The sequence below is a fragment of the Tupaia chinensis genome, unplaced genomic scaffold (assembly GCF_000334495.1).
Source record: "Tupaia chinensis unplaced genomic scaffold, TupChi_1.0 Scaffold139484_1, whole genome shotgun sequence".
NCBI classification, from domain to species: Eukaryota; Metazoa; Chordata; class Mammalia; order Scandentia; family Tupaiidae; genus Tupaia; species Tupaia belangeri.
In genome coordinates this window covers 752,036-774,915 of record NW_006199369.1, presented here as the reverse complement: position 1 = coordinate 774,915, position 22,880 = coordinate 752,036, and the positions used below count along the sequence as shown (strand labels likewise).

The window sequence follows — 22,880 nt, the reverse complement described above, 5'->3', positions numbered from 1 at the left end:
CAGCAGGTGTAGTGGGCTTCCCAACACCCCTAATTCTATAGGCCCCATCCCTGATCACTAGGTGGCCCAACGTAGCCACAGGAATATGGCACATCTGACCCCACATTGTGGACTAGCTCGGTGGTCATGAATGTCCCTCCACGCCAAAGTCGGAAGGTCTGAGTTCAGTCCTAGACACCTCCCTAAACACATGTGGCACACATGTGCTCATGATCTGAGCTAGCTGAGCTTGCGGTGGGTTACCCTGTGAAGACCCTCTTAAGGATGCCTGTCTCTCTGTCTCTCTGTCTTTTCCTCTTTCTCAAGGAATAAAAAAATTCACAAACTAAAAAATAAAAATATTATACATCTATGTCTCTGGTTAACATATACAAATATCTGAATGTTTGGATATATCTAAATATGAAGGAAACTAAAGGACTTTTTGGGCAAGAAGTAGACTGAGTAATGGTAGATACCAGAGATGGGAAAAGCAAGTAGGGGTGGAGGGTGATTGACACATGCAAGAACGCATGTATGCAAGGGGTATGAGTTATGGAATGGGTGCCCCACAGCAGAATGAAATGCGCCATCACTGACAATTCAGTATGCACTTCCAAAAATAAGAAAAGAAAGAGAAACTAATAGAATTATTATTGAATGTACACACTACAATGTAATGTTTAATGTTGAAGATAAATATGTATATATCCATGATTTGATAATTATACATTCTATGCATGCTATGGAAAGCTGTACCTCTACTCCACAAAATAAACTAATAAATACATATATTTCTTTTTACTTTTCAAAAAGCATCCTTATGTACTGAATAGGCCAAATCTGGTACTAAATCTAAAATTGCACTTAGGTAATAGAAATGAGTCTAGAGGACCATAGCACAGTAGAGTGACTAAAATTAACAAGTCAATATATACTTCACACTAGTGAGAAGAGAGGGCTTCGAATGCGTACAACACAGAGCAATGCCATGTTTGAGGCGGTGGGTGGTCAGTGCCCTGATCTAATCGTTGCATCTAGTACGCATGTACTAGAAAACCACACTATACTCCATAAATACATACAACTACTATATGTCAATTAAAAACTATAACTTTTTTTTTAAATGATCAACTCTGGGCCATCATGTGTCCCTGCTCTAGAATTAAATACAAGGCAATTACCCATAGCATGAAATGGTAAGAGTGAGCGAAGTGCTGCCATGGCTTGCTCTCCAACCTACCTCCTAAGGGGAGAGGAGCAATGAGCGAGGATAAAAAGAATTGACCTTGTGTTCACCTTTGCTGGTTATCACGGTGACTGTGTGTTGTCACATAATCTGACCCATCAAGGACCAAGGAAGACACACACACACACACACACACACACACACACACACACACACACAGAAAGAGAGAGGCTGAAGTGGCTAAGAGTGCATTAGGAAGACTGCTCTCCCACAGAGACCTTCAGATCCAGGGCTCCTTCTTCTGTTTCCTCCCATCTTCTTTTCCCACCATCATTTTCCTCTTTGCTCCAAACTTGATTCTTTCCTGAGAAAACCCCAGGTCACATGTAGGCTGGCATTCAGGGAAGAGCCACACCTGCCTGCCTTTCTTTAGTTCCACAGCTGCAGCCCTCCTGTGCCTCCACATCCCAGCTAAAGTGCCAAGAGGCAAGCCCCGGTTGGTCTCTGCCCCAGAGGCAGCCACATAGTTCATTAGGCCTTGGTAGGCCATTCCCTGCCTTCCTGACTCTGTGAGACACAGAACATCTGAAAACAATCCTCAGCAATCGGAAAGGTCCCAGGTCAAATTTTGAAAGGAAAGCAAGAGTTGGACATCATTCAGCTATTGACCATCAAGCCATACTTCCTTGAGAATGAACATCAGCCACAAAGAAATCTCTTGAAACCTTTAGATCAAAGGTTTGAAACAAAGTCATTAAGAGCGACGTGAGGAACAGAAATTAGAGACCCTAAAAAGAGGCAGGGCTGACTGCAGGCTCCAGTCAGGTGTAAGGGGAGGCATGAGCTCGATCAGTCCACTCTGTCCATAACTGGTCCCCGAGATTCCTTCTGAAGTACTGCGGAAAATTCAGTGCAAACTATTTTACAAGAAAATGGTCTTATATAAGAACAGATGTACAGAGCTGATTGTTCTGCTCACAAATACTGCATTGAAAAACACTTCATAAAAAAGCAGCAAACAAGTTCAAAGACCCAAAAGAAAACATTTTTAAGGAAACTACCATTTTGAAAGATAAATGACTTGTAATAACATTGAGAAAAGAGCTATCAAGGCGTAGTTGGGGACAAAAATGCATTTCTGAAATAACTCCTTCATTTGTCTAAGATGCTTACCAAAGGCTCATTGAGCGGCAGGCACTAAGCTGTTTGGTGTCTGTCCTCAAAAACTGCACATCATCGGGTTTGAGGTAAAAACAGAAAAGAAGGGACCCAGCACAATGTCACGACGTGCTGTGACAGAGGTGGGCAAAGCTGAGTCAGGACGGAGGGGTGAGTTTTGGGGATGCTGAGAAAGAGAAAACAGGCAGAACACTGGGGCATTTGGAGGAAACTGTTGGACCTGCAGGCGTTTTCAGGCAGAGGACAAAACCCAGATGTTTAAAGATCAGGGCAAGAGATGTACCCAGTGAAGAACTCCTTCTACAAGGAGGCAGAGTGTGCAACCAATGGCAGAGAGAGTTAAAGAGGGTCTGAACATGAGTCATGAAGGGTTGACAGGGTTTGTACTGGATGGAGGTTGGCTGATCCCAGAGGTCACATGATTAGACTTATGTATTACATTGCAGAGTAAGTTGAGTATCCCTAACCCAAAAATCCAAAATTCAAAATACTCTGAAATCTAGGTCCAGCAGTTGGCATAATGGTTTTGTTGCTGGATTCCCATGTAGTTGTCTGTGGTTCGAGTCCTGGACCTGGTGACTTAAACTCATGCCAGGCACATGTGCGTGTGGGCAAATCCTGAGAGGAGAATGGAAGAATGGAAGAGAAGGGATTGTGGTGTGGCCATTCCCCTGGGTGATGATTTCTCACTTTCTGTCTCTCTGTCCCTCTCTGTCTTTCTGGCAAGCACACATGCTCTATAGCAAAAACCAAAAACCTCTACTAAATAAATAAATAAATACTCTGAAATCTGAAACCTTTGATCACCATGACAGCAAAATGGAAAATTACATGCCTGACCTGTGACCCATCAAGGACCAAGGAAGGTCAATGTCTGCTTCCCCCCACCACACACACACACACACACACACACACACACACACACATACACATACACACACAGGCTGAAATGGCTAACAGGGTGATAGAAAGACTGAATCAAAACACCATAATATAAACATATTGCATAAAATTACTTTCAGGCTTGGGCACACTTATAATGCAGGGGTGAGGCACTGCACTGAAAACCAGATCCCCCATGGTGGATAGCAGTTTGAGGCTTGGCCTTGTTAATTTGAAAAACATCCCCAAAATCCTAACTGAATGGAGAAATGGAGGAAAAAGATTGTGTTGTGACCATGTCCCATTTGGGTGTACTTTGTCTCTGTCTCTCTCTCTCTCTGGTGAGTGCATGCAGCCTCTGGCAATAATTTAAAAACATTACCTCCAGGCTATGTATATAATGTATATATAAAATATAAATGAATTTCATGTTTAGAGGGGGTTCCCATCACCCAAATAGCTCATTATGTATATGTGAATTAGAAAAAAAGCCAAAATGTGAGCCACTCTTTGTTCCAAGCATCTTGAATACAACTGTATGTCATTGTACACTGCAGGCTATAGGGCTCTGAGGAGGGCGAGGTACTATGTGCTTAAAGCAGCAGTTTCTAAATCAGCCTTCATGTCACATTTATCTGGGAACCTTTAAAATGCTGATTCCCAAAATTCACCTTCAAAATATTTAAATCTCCAAGGGTTCCATTCAGAGATAAAAATGTGTTTTTATAACTTCCCAGGAGATTCCGAGGCCAGCTGGGCTATGGAATCAGTGACTTCATGCATTATCAATGGTGATTCACACAGAGCCCTCATAAAGCGTTATTAAGTCAGCATATAAGAGAGATTTTAGTGGTAGAAAAGGAACATTACTAAACTAATTTGACTCTTTCACTTGTAGATACCCTTTCTGATCAACCTCTGAGGTGGTAATTCTGGCTAACACAAACTCATCGTACTACGTGCAGAGATCCATCAGGACAATTATTTGAGTTATCAAACCCAAGCTGATATAATTAAAATGTTTTTGGTTACCATCCCCTGGATTCCTAAAAGTAATTATTGAGATAATTGCTTTATGTCTTTACTGACCTATGACTAGGGAGCTTTTTCTCCAGCAAAAAAGAATGTCTTATTCTGTTTAGGTGTGAGAGGAATTGAAAGGTCCCCTGAACCTTGAAACTGTAGGTTTGTGGCTCACGCCCTCACCATGCCCATTGCCACTGTCTGCTAGAAGCCATGACCCCCCAATTAGCCTTCACATGGCTTCCCCTGACATTCACATCTAGCTACTCCTGCTTCGCTGCCTGTAAACTGTGCGCCTTCTCATGTGTGTGTATGGCAGCCAATGGCTATAAGTGCCTGCTTATGTGACAGAGAAGAGGCGGTATCCGATGATGCAAAATAAGTGACTTAAACAGGTACTGGATATAGACTCAGCCAATGTGCCCTGGTAATGAAGTGAGCGTGAGAGCAGGTCTGGACAGAGAACGGTGACTCATGTTGCCCTCTGGTCTTACTCATTGAGGACCCTCAGAGTTACTGTAGGGTGGGAGAACTTCAGTGTTTTAATTCACAAAGACCTGGATTGGATACAAACTCAGCCACCAACATACTGTGTGACTTCTAGAAAATTACTTAGCCTCTCTGAATGTCATCTCCTGTGTTGAAAGATATATACTTATTTTATTTTTCCTCCAGGTAATGAAAATGATTATTAGAACATTTATAAGCCACCAGAACAGCCATAACATTGACCTTCAGTCATAGTAAATGTTCACCAGACAGCCTCAATAAATCTGTATGGAGAGGTTTTTTTTATGTTAAGAAGGATAAATTTTCTCCACCTTCCCATATATATTAATTGGATGTAAATGAGGAAAATAAAAAGCTAAGATAGTTTATGGTTATGAATTAACCACCAATCAAATATTCATGGTTAAACTTATGAAAATATTCACATGAATAATTTAATAGATAAAATTAAAATGTTCGACCAAATTGCCATGAATTGTCTGACTTACGAGTGCAATTATATTCAAGGACTCTAGTTAACATCCATAATTATGCATTCCCGTTTATCCTGACCATCAAATGCTTAGAGAAGAGGCCCCAGATTGTTCAGCATGTGTGTTTGTGAGATGGCTGTGACTGTTCAAACATGCACACCTCAGGAGGAACAGCTTCAAATACCAAGGACTCAACAGGTACCCCAATATATGATCTCCACACTCGGAGTTCTTCAGATGTTCTTGAAGATCTTAAAATAAAGCATTACAAATGAGATGCTTCAACCAATTAAAACAAAATAAATACACTGGTAGAAAAATGGACACACAGCGTTCCTAAAAGGTACTTCGTAAAAGATCTGTCAAATAGCCAATACATAACTACTTACTGTGAAATACAGCAATGATTTGGGTTTTAGAGTCATCAGTATAGTCAAGAGTCATGTAATGTTAACACCTAATATCATTAAGTCCAAGGAAATGGGTCCTTTTATATACACGGCTAGTGGAATGAGAGATGTCCAGTCTTAACTGTGATTAACAAACAGATCTTTTCAGTCTGCTTAATTCAAATCCAATAGTTGTATTATAAGAAAACAGAAATTCATCAACTACTATGTATTAGAAAAGGTGACCTTCACATATTATATAAAATATTAGTGAGGGGCTAGCTTAGAGGTGCAGTGGTAACACGTGGCTCAAGTGACGCTGGGTCCATCTAGATGTCAGAGGGTTAGTGCCCTGGTTGACCAGTGTGCTGGGCATGCACACCCGTGATCCTGGCTAACTCTGAAGCCTGGAGTGGTCACAGCATGAGATCCTTCGGGGAGTGCTGTCTCTCTCTTATGAAAGAAATAATTAAACTTAAAATAGAAATAATAAAAAGACCTTAGAAACAACTTACATGTCTAATGGGATAATTGAATAAATTATGACACAACCATACAGTGGAACATATTAATTTGCTTAAGATATAATATACCTAAATATTCACTGATGTGAACAGTGCTATTACATTTCATAAGTGACTAATATAATTTAAGATGGAATTATAACACCTTTTGAAAAAAGATGTTTATTCATAACTATGGAAGGTGACTCAGTATAATGGGTGAAGAGAATATGACCTAAAGTATCACCAGCATATATTAACCAGAAAAGTAAAGGATAAAATAATCCATGTGTAATTATGGGAAAGTACTCATAATACATCAGATTTAAAAATGCTCCAAAACAACACATATAAGATGAACATATGTTTCTAAAAATACTAACATTGAACTATAAAATTAATATTTGGGTATACATACTTTCAGTGAAGAGTGGCCTTTTGTCAGATCATTTCTTTTCTCTATAGACTTCTCTCCTACAACACATATTGACAGTTCAGTCCTAATAAACCACATAGACAGCAGTGGTTCATGAGATGATGCCACATAACCTAGGTGTGGAATAGACTATACCATGCAGGTTTGTAGAAGTACACACTACAACGTTCACACAGGGTGAAATGACTAATCACACATTTCTCAGAACTTAATCTCTGTGATTACATGATGTGTGATTGTATTTGACAAAGTGGGGGTTTTCAGTCTAAAAAGTGAAGACAGTACAAGCATTTTTCAACTTACTTAGAAATTGATTTTGGGGGTGAGATAATGGTTACTTCAATTTTCCTCTTCACAATTTTATGGGCTTTTTCAGTGGTGGATATTTATTCATCTTATAATCAATAATTATTTTGTAAGGGCTGTATACTTGATCAGGAAATGCAGCATTATTTTAATGCAGAGGCAGTAGTATTATTCTCTACCCACTGGATCATAGAATGTCACTATAGAAACGGATCTTAAAAACAATGTAGTTCAAATTTTTCATGTATTAGATTAAATCAAATTCACAAGAGGTTGTGAACTAAGTCAAATTTGGGAAAATGAAATACAGTGAATTTTGATCACTGCAAGTACCATGGTAGCACCCTAGGTTGTCGGTTTGAGTAAGTTCTCAGAGAGATGGTGGTCTTATAACAGAGCCAAACGGGTAACCAGAACCTGCCCGTTAAGTCTGATCAACACAGCAGAATGTGTGCAATGTTGGGCTAGAGGGAGCTTCTTCAAGGAAACTGCCAGTGCCAGGGATTCTAAATAAAAAGGTTGCAGATGCTGTAGTCATAGAGGGGACGTGGTGCAAAGAGAAGGATTAGGAGACAGAATTATGCTAAGCCAGTTAGGGAAGGGTGTGAGAGAGAAATTTTCTACTGCATTCCATCATATTCTTGGCTTCCAAAATCTTTAGTACACATGAAAAGGCATAAATCAGCCCAGTGAAAGAGAACCGGTGAGCTGTATGGCACCCTAGCAATGCTGTAGGTTTCCTTGAGAAATACACTGAGAATTCAATAAGCAGACACCTCACCGTTGGGTACGAACTCTGTAAACATCTCTAGAAGAAGCCATGTGATCTAGTACCAGGAGTTAAGACGCCAAATTCCAGCCCTGGTTTACCCAGGCCCAGTGAACATTGTGAAGAGCTAATTATCTGTTTTTCCATTTATAAAACAAAAAGCTTAGATGGAGTGGTCTTTAGTCTTCGTGCTGGTAAAAACTATTGTATGTTGTATAACATTTATATAAATCATTACTAAATTGTCTTATTCATACCATCTGTGTTCTCATAAGAAGAAAACCAACAAAATCAAATGTCCTCTTTTAAGGAACAAGAGAGGAGGGGAGGGGAGCAGGAGATCAGGAAAAAGGAGAAACAGAGAGAGGAGAAAAGGAGAAAAGCCGGGATGAAAGGAGAGGGAAGAAGAAGGGAAATAGGAAAGAAAATGGAGAGGAGAACACAGGAAAGGAAAACAGAAAAATACTTTTTCTTCCTTTCTATTTTTTTGTTTGTTTGTTTTAGGGCATGTGGGCTTGCTGGAGAGAGAAAGAGAGGGAAAGTGAGAAATTACTTCCCAGGGGTGATGGCCACACCACAATCCCTTCACCTCCATGCTACTCAGGATCTTGGGCATTCATGCACACATGCCCCAGCATGATTTACAAATCTCCAGGTTCAGGACTCAAATCATGGAATTAGCTCTGTGGGATCCAACCTCCTTAATCTCCACACCACTTGATGGCCTCAGGAAAATATTGCTTTTATGGCACTTGTGTACTTACTAATAATATAATATAAAACCCTAAATACAATTATTTCTAATTACTAAAAGTGATAGCAGACATATACAAATTTTTTTAGAGAGAGAGTTTTGCTATAGGATGTGTGCACTCACTAGAGACACAGAGAAAGAGAGAAAGTAAGAAACTATCCCTTAGGGGGATGGTCACACCACAATTCCCTCTCCTCCATTTTTCTCTTGGGATTTTGGGCACACATCTACACACACCCAGTGTGAGTTTTAAGCCTTCTGGCCAGGACTCAAACTGAGGTCAACGATACGAGAGCACCTTCAACAGTATGCCACCTGTTGGTCCCCAGACGTACATACATTTTAAAATCATGCTAGGTTTCTGTAACTTAGTTCTGTATACTTTGGGGTTTTGTTTGTTTGTTTGTTTTGTTTTTATTTCCAGAGGGCATGTGCAACTGCCAAAGAGAAAGGCTGAAAGTCTTCCCTGCCCTGGAACAGGGTCATGCCAAAGTCCTTTTTCCTCCATTCCTCCCTCTTGTCAAAATTTCAGGTGCACAAACACACAAAACACATGATTTTCAAGCCACCGGGGTCGGGAGCCAAACTGCAGTAGGCCATGTGAGATCCAACTCCCAGTGCACAGTTCTTAACCACTGTGCTACAGGGCTGATCTCAGTTAAATAAATGTTAAAAAAATCAACATTAATCTGTTTAAGTCTTAAAAGATGCTACTAAGTGGAAGCTATATTTATTTAGTCAAAAGTGTCAATGAGGATTTAACTTTAGAATAGGGTCATTCTTACACCAACTTACGTTTTTAAATAATTGAAAGAGAAATAAAGCGTACTTGCTCACATCTGCCTGGAAAAGACAGTGATTTGACATTCAGAGAAGTGGGGATTCAGCTTAGCTGTGTCACTAACGTGTCACTTTTACTCTCTGGGCAAGTCACCTAAACTCAGAATTCAGGTTTCTCTTAAGTGCACCAAGTCAGGACTTTCTGCCATCGCCAAACGGCCTAGGTTTCCTAACCTGATCACCCTTCGCAGTTCTAACTGGGGGTTAGGGAGATGGTATTAGGGATGCTTCGCTGCTCTCCAGTCATGTGCTCTTGTTTTTGGTTTCTATTTTGATCACATCTGGAGGAAGGTGTGCAAGAGGCAGCCATGTGGACTTGAAGACCAGCTCAAACAGCTCCTTTAGGAAACATCCACATAGTGGGCCCTTGGGTGGCATCTGGCACATGGTGAGTCAAGAAGTAGAACTAGGAAAGAAGCAAAACCTCCCTCCGATCTCATTCTCTCTTCTGCCTGAGCCCTATGTTCATGCCCTTTCCATTCATCTGTGTTCTTCATTTGAGATGAGGCCCTTGTAACCAGAAGGAGTTGAAATGTATTCATCCTGTTAGCCTCATCTTTAAGCACCCTCTCCTATGCCAATGAGATGCTCATGGGGTCTTCTGAATGAAAGACTGGGTGGTCACTGACCAAATGTGTTCAGTATCCTTGTGTATCTATCACTTTACAGAGCTGAGGCTTCCTTCTCTCCTAGCTCTATTATTTTCCTACACAGAAAACATAATACCTCGTACACATTTCCTTTAGTTCCTTTCACCACTGATTTCATTTGTTGATTTTGTTTTTGATTTTTTTTAGTTTTAGTTTGTGCTATAGGGCATGCACATTCATGAGAGAAAGAGAGAGAGAGAGAGAGAGAGAGAGAGAGAGAGAGAGAAAGAAAGAAAGAAAGAAAGAAAGAAAGAAAGAAAGAAAGAAAGAAAGAAAGAAAGAAAGAAAGAAAGAAAGAAAGGAAGAAAGAAAGGAAGAAAGAAAAAAAGAAAGAAAGAAAAAGAGAGAAAGCAGCATCCTCAGGGGCAAAGCCATACCACAATCCCTTCTACTCCATCCTCCAGTCTTCTCATTGGATTTTGGAACACACACATCCGTGTCTGGCATGATTTCCAAGCCACTAAGTCCAGGACTCAAATAACGGAGTTGGCCATATGGGATTCAGCGTCTTAACCTTCATACCACCTGCTAGCCCCTCCACTTGCTGTTCTGACAGCTATGCATAGTGCGCCTCAGACAAGAGTCATTTTCAAATAACCAGTAATAGCTCCATTTCAATATGATTTTCAAAGTATAAAGAACGAAGTTAAAGGAGATGACCAAGCACAGTCATGACTCTGTGCTGTAGTCTTAAGAGAGGTAAATATAGCTACTTGCAATATGTCAAGGCACCTACATTCACTAGGGAGGAGAGAATGAGACTGAGGCAGTTGGGAGGAAGATAGAATTGAGGAAGTCAGTTCCAGGTGTTCTCCCATCCCTCCTGAGCCCCAGAGAGGGGAGTGTTGAGACGGATTAGAGAAGCCCTAAAGGGCTCATTTATCTCTAGCTGCCTAGAGATACATAAGTCAGGGAAGACAGCCCAGAACTAGCCCTATCCACACTATCTGAGTTGTTGAGGATTACTTCTGTGGCAAGATGAGTGAAGCACATCCCTTGTCACATATTTCACGTGGAGATGCTATTCCAATTCAGGAAACGAAGATTGGAACCAGCCATTGCCAACTTTCAGAGCGTTCTTTGGCAGTGCTGATCTGCATGGCTGCAAGAATTACAGCTTTATACACTTTTTCAACTCCCCACTGCCCCTGACAGAAGTTGCCCCCCCGCCCCAGAACGTAGGTGTCTGCGGCCGCCCCCCTGCCACTAGCATTTATCCAGCCCAAGTCTATTTCAATTTCATTTTATCTTGGCAGACTCTTTTCTGCACAGCACCCTGCTGCTAGCTCTCTGCTGATTGTACCTAATATGGAAAACAAACCTTCTTTGGCATGAATAATTGGCAGCAGCCACATGCCCTCCCCACTTTGCTTACAGGGAGGGCTGTTTTTGAAGTTCAAGGAAATGTGGACAAAGCAGAAAAGACAGTACTCTGGGTGTGACACCACGATAGCAGCGAGGAAACACACAGAATCTGGAAAGGCTCTTTGAAGAGGCAGAGAATGATGGCAGCCCCACACAGGAGGGGTTGTGCACATAGGAGTGTTTTAAAAAGCAAAAGAGAGAGTGCAGACCCTTCACATTAATCACTGATAAAATCACTTTCCATCATCAGAAGAAGTAGCAATTAGGAATGAAATACAAAGGTGCAAATTGTAAGAGGAAAAAAAAGAGACAAATTTTAGGTAAAGTGGTCCTGACAAACCATAGAGCTGAATATTTAAATGAACCTTAAATGTTAAATGTCCCAGTCTCATATTAGATGGATGGGGGAGAATGAAATTTCTTAAAAAAAAAAAAAAGAAAGAAAAGAAAAAGAAAAAGAAATTAAAAGCTGTGGCAAAACTTTATACAAAAAAACTACCATGTTTCCCAAATTTATTCAGAATTACATGGATCTGTGATCGTGAGCTGAAAAAGAGTTTGTCGTGGTAGCGACCACAGATCACCAAAGTCAAAGGAATTAAGGAGTGCTCCTGTAAAGACATTAATGCCTAAATCTTTGGAATAAAAAAACTGTGCAAATTGAGAATATGCCCTTTTAATGAGTATCCTGGAGTTTTTGAACTGTCTTTTAAAAGGTCCCTTCTCTTAAAACTGTATCATGAACATACCTCCAGGACAAAGGTGCATCAGGGTGGAGGCACCAGGAGGGCACATGGTCTGCTTCTCCAGAGGCATGATATCTGGTAACAAGTGAGCCCAGGGTAGGTCATATGGTCGGTCAACTGCCTTCAGATGAGGGCCACACATGAAGGTCCTCTTATTCATTCATCTTGTCAATGAGTCAGGCAGGAAATACATATTGCACATATATTGTGAAAAGGTACTGTGAACACAGTGTTAAGTAAGATGACTCGATTCCTACCCTCTATTCAGTCTTCTCATCCAAAAGGGAGAGGAAAGCTGGTTCCCAAATGGGGGGAGGATCAAGCAAGAATATGTGATTGCAAGCCAAGTGTCTACCATAGTGTCCTATTCACTTGGGCAGCTGGGAACTAGCTTCCTTCTCCACGAAGGCATGACTTCCACATCCTGCAGCACAGGGACAAGGACAAATGTGCAGTTCCAGACATCAGTCTCCATAACTCATTTCTATGGCACTGCCAGGGCCCCTATGATTAAAAAGTATATATTTTATATTTTATTTAGCCCTCATCAATCTCTCACAGGAGCAAAGAGTGAGTTATTTGAGAGCTAACCCTTGGAAGACTATTTCTGAAGACATATGGTGTGTGTATGGAGGGGGCACCCACAGGCAGGTGTACAGGAAGGAGGAATCAATAGCAAAAGAGTAACCTTCCAGGGCACTGCTAGAAGGAGAAAGGCTTTTCTAAGTGAGTATTCTAGAAATTGCATTTCTCTAGCATAGATCACACCAAAAAAGAAAAGGGAAAAAAAAGGCTAAATCACTTCACTTTGAAGACATTAATACATGCTTTTTCCACTCTCCTGATCTAACATTGGATAAACTCGTATCTACTAAGTAACCTAAATGTGACTTACGTACAGCCTCACGTTGAGTTTTATGTGAGGTTTTGCAAAACATAACAAAATTGGCCTATGCAGGCAATCTCATGCCAAATTTGGTTTAAAGCACTTTGGACTCACTTGTTATTTAGTGATAAAATATTTAAATAGATTTTAAATGATATATTCTAGTTCCAAACATTGTAATTTGAACAATAAAATAAAATTAATAATAATATGATTATATTTCTCAATGGTAATTTTTTTCTCAATGTTTTTATTCTTAATTTCAGAATACTACTTTTTCACTTGGCATTAGCTTTTATTATGCATGCTTTATTTCAACCATATTTATGTGGATTTCCATGATGTCTTCCAAATTCAGGACATGGAGTTCTAATTTTTCAAAACAGATGTATAAACATAATGAAGGGGATTTACAGACCGTCCTCAACTTTCAATGATTTGTCATCCAGATTTTTAATGTAATTGTAATTCCTGATCCTGATTAGGAAAATAAGGAAGAAGCACATGGTAATTATATATCTCCTGAGTGGGGTGTCATTCACTTAGACTAAAGTGTGACTGTCACCCTCTAGAGTTATACAGAAGGAGATCTGAGTCAGAAGGCAAGGAGGAGAGAGAATATTAAAGAGTCCAAGGGATACCTTTTTTTGATAGACCTGGAGACTTCAAGAAAATAACATGTTTTATGTTCAGTCTTACTTAGCACTAGTGCCTTTTAGCTCAATCTAGTTTACAATTGGTACAAAAAATACAGGTGACACAAAATAATACAGATTCCATAGAAACCATCCTTTGAGTACCTATACAGACATTCTGTTTTTCAGTTTCAGTACAGCATTTAATATTTAATTAATTACATGAGATAGTCAACAGTTCATTGGACATAATAGGCTTTGTGTTAGATGATTTTGCCCAACTGTAGGCTAATATAAGTGTTTCTAAGCATGTGTAAGGTGAGCTAGGCCAAACTATGACATTTAGTAGACTCAGCCAATTAAATGCATTTTTCACTTAAGACAATTTTCTCTTATGATGGGTTTATCAAGAAGTAATCCATCATAGATCAAGGAGCATTAGAGAAACAATAAATTTTCAGTGTGGATTATCCTGCTTATAATGACAAAATGTTTATGAGAATTTAATAACCATAGTTTCTTTAGATACATTGATACATATGAAATTGATCAATATATATTGAGCGAAATGAATCGTCAGAAATTAAACCTTTAGGAAAAATGCATTAATGAAAGAGAAAATAATGTGTATATTCAGTTAAAATGCAGTTTCTATATGAATGGTAAAGCATAGAGATAAATTAAGAATATTACTACATCAAAATTACAGGAGCCAGGCTAGCATGGGGTATGGTGGTTAAGGCAACTGGATTTCCTCAAGGCTGACTACAGTTCAAGTCCCAGACCCAGCAGTTTGAAAATCACACCAGGCACATGTATGTATATGCCCAAAATCCCAAGAGAAGAATCAAGGAAAAAGAATTGCAGTATGGCCAGTTCCTTCCCCAAAGGGGGAGGTTCTCACTTTCCCTCTCAGTGTCTCTCTCTGTCTTTCCCTGGTGAGTCTCTGTGCCCTATGGCAAAAACCTAAAAAAAAAAAAAAAAAATTACATGAGCAATAACATGGATGGCAGAGACAAAAAAAGAGAGAAAAGTCATAGACTCTTGTATATACCATATGATTTGCCTAACATAAAGATTAAAAACAGTGGGGACAGCAAGTAGCATAAATGGTTAAGGTACTGGACTCCCAAATGGTCAACTGCAGTTTGAGTCTCAGACCCAGTGACTTGAAACTCATGCCAGGCACGTGTACATGTATGCTCAAAATCCTGAGAGAAAAATGGAGGAGAAGGAACTGTGGTGTGGCCATCTCCTCCCAGGGGGACAGGGGTTCTTGCTTTCTGTTTGTCTCTCTCTGTCTCTCTGGTAAGTGCATGAGCCCTTAGCAAAAAATCCTCTAAGGAAAAATAGAAAGATTGAAAACAGCAAATAATTATTCTATGGTGATAGAATTACCTTGCAGAGAGGGTATGACTTAGAGAAAGACATCACTTACAGATGTGCTGAAAATATTGTATTCAGTAGGTGTGATCGTTACATAGGTGTGTAGCATGTAAAACTCCACCTCATTTAGAGTTAGGGAATTAATGTGACCTTCCAGAATTTAAACAAAAAGATTGAACCACAACAGAAGAGAGACAAATTACATGGCACTGAACTGGTGAAACAGAATTTTATGACTTTTGACTAAAACATAACTGATTTTTTTCTATGCTTTGTTTTCCAGATTTAAGGCTTTTTGTCTTCTCTTGAGCTGTGATCGGTTCATCTATCTACTATTTGAATGGAATCCTAATCTTTTTCCTGGGTTTAAATCTTAACCAGATTGTTCTTAACATTTTTATTTTGATTTATTAAAGCTAAAACTGCTTTTCTTGAAATTAATAATACATATAAAAATAACTATTTAATGACCACAGTAAGCTATATAGCCTCAGTTGGGTGTTACATTATTGTATGTTCATTCTACTCACTGAGCTTAATGCCTAAAGTCAGACATGTATTCATAGATATGTATATATCAGCTGAACTTGATATTGAAAGTATTTAAATTAATTAAGATATTTTGTGACTCAATAAAATGTAGGAGGGGGAAGGCATGGAAAGCAACTGTAGATATCAGAGACAGTATGGGAGGAAGGTGGGAAATGGCAGAGGGTGAGAAGTAGAGACTCAAAAAGAAAAGAAAAAAATTTAAGAAATAAATGAAAAATTATTCATTGATGATAACAGGTATGGTAATATCCTTGATTAATCCAATATATAGTATATCCTGGATGGAAAATCTCATTTTGTATGCTGTGATGATGTACAGTAAATATATTAAAATAAATAAGTTTATTTAAAAAATATGAGTGTAACTAAGAGTTGAATCATTAACTATAAGACATACACAGTTTATGTGGTTAAAATAAGCTTAAGATATTATTCTTTAACAATTCATGGAGAAATGTGAGCAAGAGCCAAAAGAGGAAATTCAATGTCAAATAAATATGAAGAGTATCAGGTGACAGGATCAGACCCCTATCAAATCCATCCTTTGAATGTGAATGAGACCTTGAATATAATGGCTATCATTTCCACAATTACACTCTATCATATGGTAAAGGTGAAGATATTTTGCATATTAAGATTTTTCATGGGATGCCTTTAAATCAATCAAAGTGGATATTGTCCTGCTCATTTTCAAGAAGTAAACTGCTAGTTCTGAGAGGAACACATGGCTAAGACTTGAAAGCAATTCCCAAAAGACAGCCAGTCAAAAAATGGGGGGATCAATCTTGTAACTTCAAGGAACTGGATTCTTCCAACAACCAAAATGAACTTAAAAGAGAATCCTGAATTTTAAATGAGGATGCAGTCCAAACGACACCCTCATTTCAGTCTTGTGAGACCATGAACAGGCAATCCAGCTGTGCTGTACCCAGACCTCCAACATACAGAAATGAGTGGGATACTGTGTTAATCTGCTACACTGATGGCAATTTCAGAATAGCATAGAAAACTGATATAGATTTCATAGTCAGAATTGTAGAGTTGCTGTAACAAATACTTAAAAATGTAGGCATGGTTTGAAATCAGAGTGGGCAGAGAGACAGAAGGCCTCTGAAAAGCATGAGAGAAAAGTCTAAATTTCCAAAAGCAGAGAGTCTGCAGAAATCTGATCTTTGCAGAACATGCCCATGAGGGTTCATAAGGAAGTGAGGGGACTGTTATGAAGAGCTGGAAGAAGGACATCTCTGTCATGTGGTGGTAGAAAACTTAGCAAGATTGTTTCCTGCAGTTACGTGAAAAACAGAACCTGTAAACGATGAAGCTGAGTATTTAGCTAAGGAGATGCAAAAGAATTGAAAATGCTTCTTGATTTCTTCTTGACATTTATAGTAGAATGGGAGATAAGACAGACTAATTGAGGAAAAATACGTTTTAAAAAGCCAGACAAACAAGAAAAGCAAACAAAAAAACCCAGAAACTGGTGATTTTGAAAAGTATCAGCTTTAATGGATTAAAAAAAGAAAAAGTAGTAAAAGTCAATAAAAACTAGCTACTGATAACATGGCAGCAAGAAAAGGTGGAGTGTATGACTGCACAATCTTAACTAAAACTTTGAAGAGGTGAAAAGGTCCTAGCCTCCAGTCACAAAAATGACCCCTGAAAATTATTAAGAGACTAGAGTGACATCATCAAAATGACAGATTTGGACCTTCAGGGTCACATTTCTCCATGGAGACAGCAAATGAACAACTACAGAATGACACAAATTTTATAGGAGCTTTGGAAATTAGTCAACGAGCGACACCAACCAAGAAAACTTGAAGAAGAGAAGGAAAGTAGAGAAGAAGGTAAATCAGGAGAAAGAGGAGGAGGGAGAAAAGGTGGAATAGGAAGAGGAGGGACAGGAGAAGAAAGGGGAACAGGAGGAGGGAGGGTGAGGAGAAAAAAGAAAAAAACACACAAGAAATGGTAGGAAATGTGTTCTCATTCAACTTTGCCCCACCTTTTCCTTATAGTGGTAGGGTCACATGAAAATGAACAAATTCCTGGATCTCTTCATTGGGACAAAAAGAATAGAATGGAAATTGTTTTGAAAATTCTGTCCTAGCTATGCACTGCTCAAGGGACTAGGATCTGCCTCACCTGACCTGGAGATCATATAGGAATGCAAGCACAGTTCAGATCTGAAGTCGAAAACCACAGACACCATAGAAGTAAAAACTGGAGGAGGATTGCAGACAGAAGGATGCTTAGGGCAAAAGATTATGGATGAGGAATAAAACAGAATATTTAAGGTGCTGAGGTGAAGCTGGGGTGAGACTCTTTAAGAAACTAAAACACTTAGAAGTGGCCAGGAGAAATCAGAAGAGAGAAAGGTAAACAATTTGCACACAAGAAGCTACAAAACATTACCAAAAGAAATAAAAGATGACACAAATAAATGGAAAGAGTTCTATATTCATATTTTAAAAGAAAATATTTTTGAGATGTCAATGCTACCCAAAACTATCTAAATTAATCAATGCAAGTCTTTACAAGTTTCCAGTGACATTTTTTGGTAGACATAGAAATAGCTATCCTAACGGTGAATTTAAGGGGGTCTTGAACAGGTAAAACAATCTTGAAAAAGAACAGAGTTGAAGAATTCATAATTCTAATTTCTACACAAATGATCATAGTAATCCAAAGCTACAGCAATCACAACAGTGAGACACTGGTGTAAAGCCAGACATATAAACTGATAAGATAGAATAGAGAGCCCAGAAATAAACTCTTCTGTATATGGTTGACTTATTTTTGACAAAGGTGCTAGCCAGTCAATAGGAAAGAGTCATTTTGACAAATGGTATGGAGAATAGTAGATATTCATATTAAACTTAGGGGGCCAGCCGGTGGTGTAGTGGTTAAAGCACCAGATTCTCACATGGCCAACCAAAGTTCAAGTACCAGACCTCATGCCTTGAAAACCACATGGGGCTTATGTACGTACGTGCCCAACATCCCAGGAGGAGAATGGAAGAGAAGGGACTGCCATATGGCCATGCCCCCCAGGGGGTGATTTCTCACTTTCCCTTTCACTATCTCTCTTTGGTGAGCACACCATACCGTTTGGCAAAAACCTAAAATATAAATAAACGAAAATAATGGTGTATCCTTATTATATATGATATACCAATTTCATTTAGAATAGTTAAAAGACCTACACATAAGAGCTAAAACTATAATGTTCTTAAAATGAAACATAGAAGAAAAGTTTTAAGACATTGTAATTGCCAATATATATTTTTAAAATATGGCACCAGAAACACAGGCAATACAAGAGGAAAAAAATTAAGATGGACTTCATCAAAATTAAAAATTTGAGAAGAAGAAGGAGCAGAGGGAAAACAAGCATCCTTGCAGTCATTCTCCAGGTAAAGCTCCCTGCCCAGTCTAGAATCCGGGAAGAGCGACTGATTCAGTCCACACACCTTACATTCTCACTTTGTTGCTTAGCCCCCTCAGTGCTCCCCCACATAGGGACTACAGAGGTATAGGAGCCAAGCATCTGAACACTGTGAGGTCCCAGAGGAATCCTATCTCCACACTGAACCCACCAGAAAAAATAAAGTGAGAAATTCCTCTCTAAATCTGAACCAAAATAATCCCACTGTGGCTACTATACTGCCACCTACAGCAGTAGAAGGTGGAAACTGGCACAGAGCTAATTCACAACAAAGGGAAGCACACAAGCACACAGTTAAGAGACCTGCACCAAAGAATTAGAAAGAATGAATACATCGCCAAAGAGCAAAAAATCTCAGCAGATACTCAGAAACTATAAGAAAATCAGAAAACATTGACCCCTAAGAGAACACAGTAACTCATCTCCACCAGTGAAGAAAACAGAGGAAATCACTGAAACATCAAAAAAGTAATTCAGAATATTTATTATAACTAAATTCAATGAGATGTAAGAGGAAACAGAAAGCCAACTCTAAGAGATGAGAAAATAATTCCGTGACTTGAAGGAGAAACTACATAAAGAGATAGATACCATAAAAAAGATCAAGCAGAACTTCTAGAGAAGAAGACTGTAATTCAACAAATCAAAACCTTCCTTGAAAGTTTTGGTAGCAGACTAGATCACGCAGAAGATAGGACTTCTGATCTAGAAGGCAAAGCCTCTAACTTAAACAAAACCACTGAATAGAATGAAATAATAACAACCACCAAAAAATGAGGCATACATACGGGAAATAGTAGATACCTAAAAATGTCCAAATAAGCAAATAATTGGAATTCCTGTAGGTGAAGAATCTGCCAAGAGCATAGAAAACCTATTTCATAGAATACTTGGAGAAACCTTTCCAGATCTAGAGAAACATTCAGACATCCAGACACAGTAAATACAAAGAAAGTCAAATAATATCAACATAAGAAGATCCTCCCCCTGAAACATAACCAGATTAGTAAAAATCAAAGACAAAGACAAGATTCTAAAATGAAAAGAGAAATGTCAAATTAATTACAAAGGTTATCCTATTAATCTAATGTCAGACCTCTCAACTAAAACAATGGAAGCAAGGAATGGAGACAGAATCAAAACATCAAAAGAAAAACAACTTAAACCAAGAATACTATAGCCAGCAAGATTATCCTTCAAATGGAAAGAAAAAATATAATCATTCTCAGATAAACAAAACCTAAAAGAATTTACCCACACCAGATCAGTTTTTTCAAGAAGTACTAAAAGGAGTACAATTGAGTCATTGGAAAAGTCACGATGCATGCAAAAATGCATAGAAATGCATCATGACATTTCCAGTGATCCAATATATCAGAAAAACTAGAGATCAACAGAAATAAAAGAACTCAAAATAACTAAGAAAACAGCTAACCAAAGGATGGGGATAAGTCCACAAATACCACTAATAATATTGAATGTAATAGATTAAATTAGCCCATTAAAAGACACAGACTAGTTGAATTGATCAAGAAAATGCTGCTTAGAAGAATGTACTTCACTGATAAAGGCATAAATAGACAAACTACTAAAGGGCTGGGAACACATATCTCATGCAAATTGAAATCAAAAGAAGGCTAGAGTCATGATATTGATACTAGACAAAATAAACCTTAAGACAAACACTATAAGAAAGGATAAAGAAGGACACTGTATAGTACTAAAAGGGTTAATCTACCAAGAAAATATAACACATATAGTTATGCACCCAAAACTGGAGTACAAAAATGTTTGAAAGAAAGACTGCTAGATCTAAAGGGAAAGATAGACTGCAACACGCTAATCACTGGCAAACTCAGCACCCCACTGTTTCCTCTGGACAGATCCTCTAGACAAAAAATAACCAAAGAAATACAGGATCTAAACTATACCATAAATCAAATGGACTTGACAGATACTATAGAACATTTCACCAAACAACTACAGAATACATATTTTTCTCACACCCACATTGAACATTTTCAAAGATCAGCTACATGATAGGGCACAAAGCAAATCTCTAAAAATTCAAAGGTATGAAAATTATATCCATCATCCCGTTTGACCACATTGGAATTGAACCTGAAATTAGCTGCAAAAAGAACTAGTAAAACTAGACAAACACATGACAACTAAACAAACTACACCAGAATGACTTTGCAACCACCAAAGAAATAAAGACTAAAATCAAAAGGTGTATTTAAACCAATGACAATGAGCACATGAGCTTCTATAGCCTATAGAACATAATGAAAACAGTCATAAGAGAGATTTTCGTAGCAATTAGTGGTCATAAGAAAATAAATTGAAAGGTGGTAAATAGACAAGCTAATGACATGTCTCAGAGAACTGGAAAAACAACAAAAAAATCAAAAGAACAACAATACAAAAAAACTGAAATTATCAGAAGAAAATAATAAAGATTAGAGTGTAAATAAATTAAATAGAGAATTATAGAATCATACAGAAAATAAATGAAATCAAAAGCTGGTTCTTTGAGAAGATAACAAAATTGAGCACCTTTTGCTAGACTAATCAAGAATAGAGAAAGGAACTAGGTAAATCAAATCAGCAATGGAACAGGCATTATTACCACAGACATATCAGAAATATAAAAGATCATAAGAAAATACTATGACTGATTATATGTCACCAAACAAGAAAACCTAGATGAGATGGACAAATTTGGGGACACATATAATCTACGAAGATTGAATCAAGAAAACATAGGATGAATAGACCAATGACAAGTAATAAGATTGAATCAATAATAGTCTCCCAAAAAAGAAATGCCCAGGTTCCAATGACATCACTTCTGAATTCTACAAAATGTTAGAGAAGAGTTAACCCCAATTCTATTCAAACTATTTTTGAAAGATCCAAGAGGAAAGAACCTTCCCAAATTTATGATATGAAACCTCCAACATTCTAATCTCCAAAACAGACAAGGATATAAGAAACAAATAAAACTACAGACCAATCTCCTCAATGAATATGGATACAAAAACTCTCAAGATACTAGCAAATCATATTGAACGATTCATTTAAAAGATAATATGTCATGACCAGGCAGGCTTCATTCCAGGGATGCAAGAGTGGTTCAACATATGCAAAACAATAAATGTAATACATCACAATAACAGAAGGAAAGATCAAAAACACATGATAATATCAATCAGTGCCAAAAGAGCATTGATAAAATAAAACATCCCTTCAATGGTCAAGACTCTCAGAAAAATCAGCATTAAAATAAAAGTCATAGCTCACATCATACTGACTGAATGCAGGAATGGAAAAGCTGAAAATTTTCCACTAAAAACTGGACCAAGACAAGGCTTTCTACTTTCTCCACTCCTTTTAAGTATAGAATTGGAAGTCTTAACCAATGCAATCAGACAAAAGACTAAAGTAAAAGACATTTAAATAGAAAAAAAGAGAAAGTGAAATTATCTCTATTTGCAGATGACATGATTATATACATTGAAAATTCAAAAGAATCCACAAACAAATTCCTGGAAGTGATAAAATATAGTAAAATGTCAGGATACAAAATCCACAAAGTCTATAGTTTTCGTAAATGAACAATGATCACACTGAGGTAGAATTGAAGAAAGCAATCCCATTTAAAATGGTCTCTCTCTCTCTCTCTCTCTCTCTCTCTCACACACACACACACACACACACACACACACACACATACACACACACACACATAAGATACCTATGAATAAACTTAACCAAAAAAGTGAAAAACCTCTATAAGGAAAACTGAAAAACTGGAAAAAAAAATTGAAAATAATACAAAAAGTGAAAAACATCCCATGTTCCTAGATTGGAAGAATATCAATTCTACCCAAATTAATTTACAAATTCAATGCAATTCCAAACAAACTACTAGAGATATTCCTCAAAGAAATTTTAAAAATAATAATAATAGCTCTTTC

The 22,880-nt window shown here is 38.1% G+C and overlaps 1 protein-coding gene across 1 annotated transcript in view; it reads right to left on the bottom strand.

The window, feature by feature from the left end:
- Positions 1–22,880, bottom strand: part of ABCA13 (ATP binding cassette subfamily A member 13) — a 500,786-nt gene that overhangs the window by 200,718 nt on the left and 277,188 nt on the right.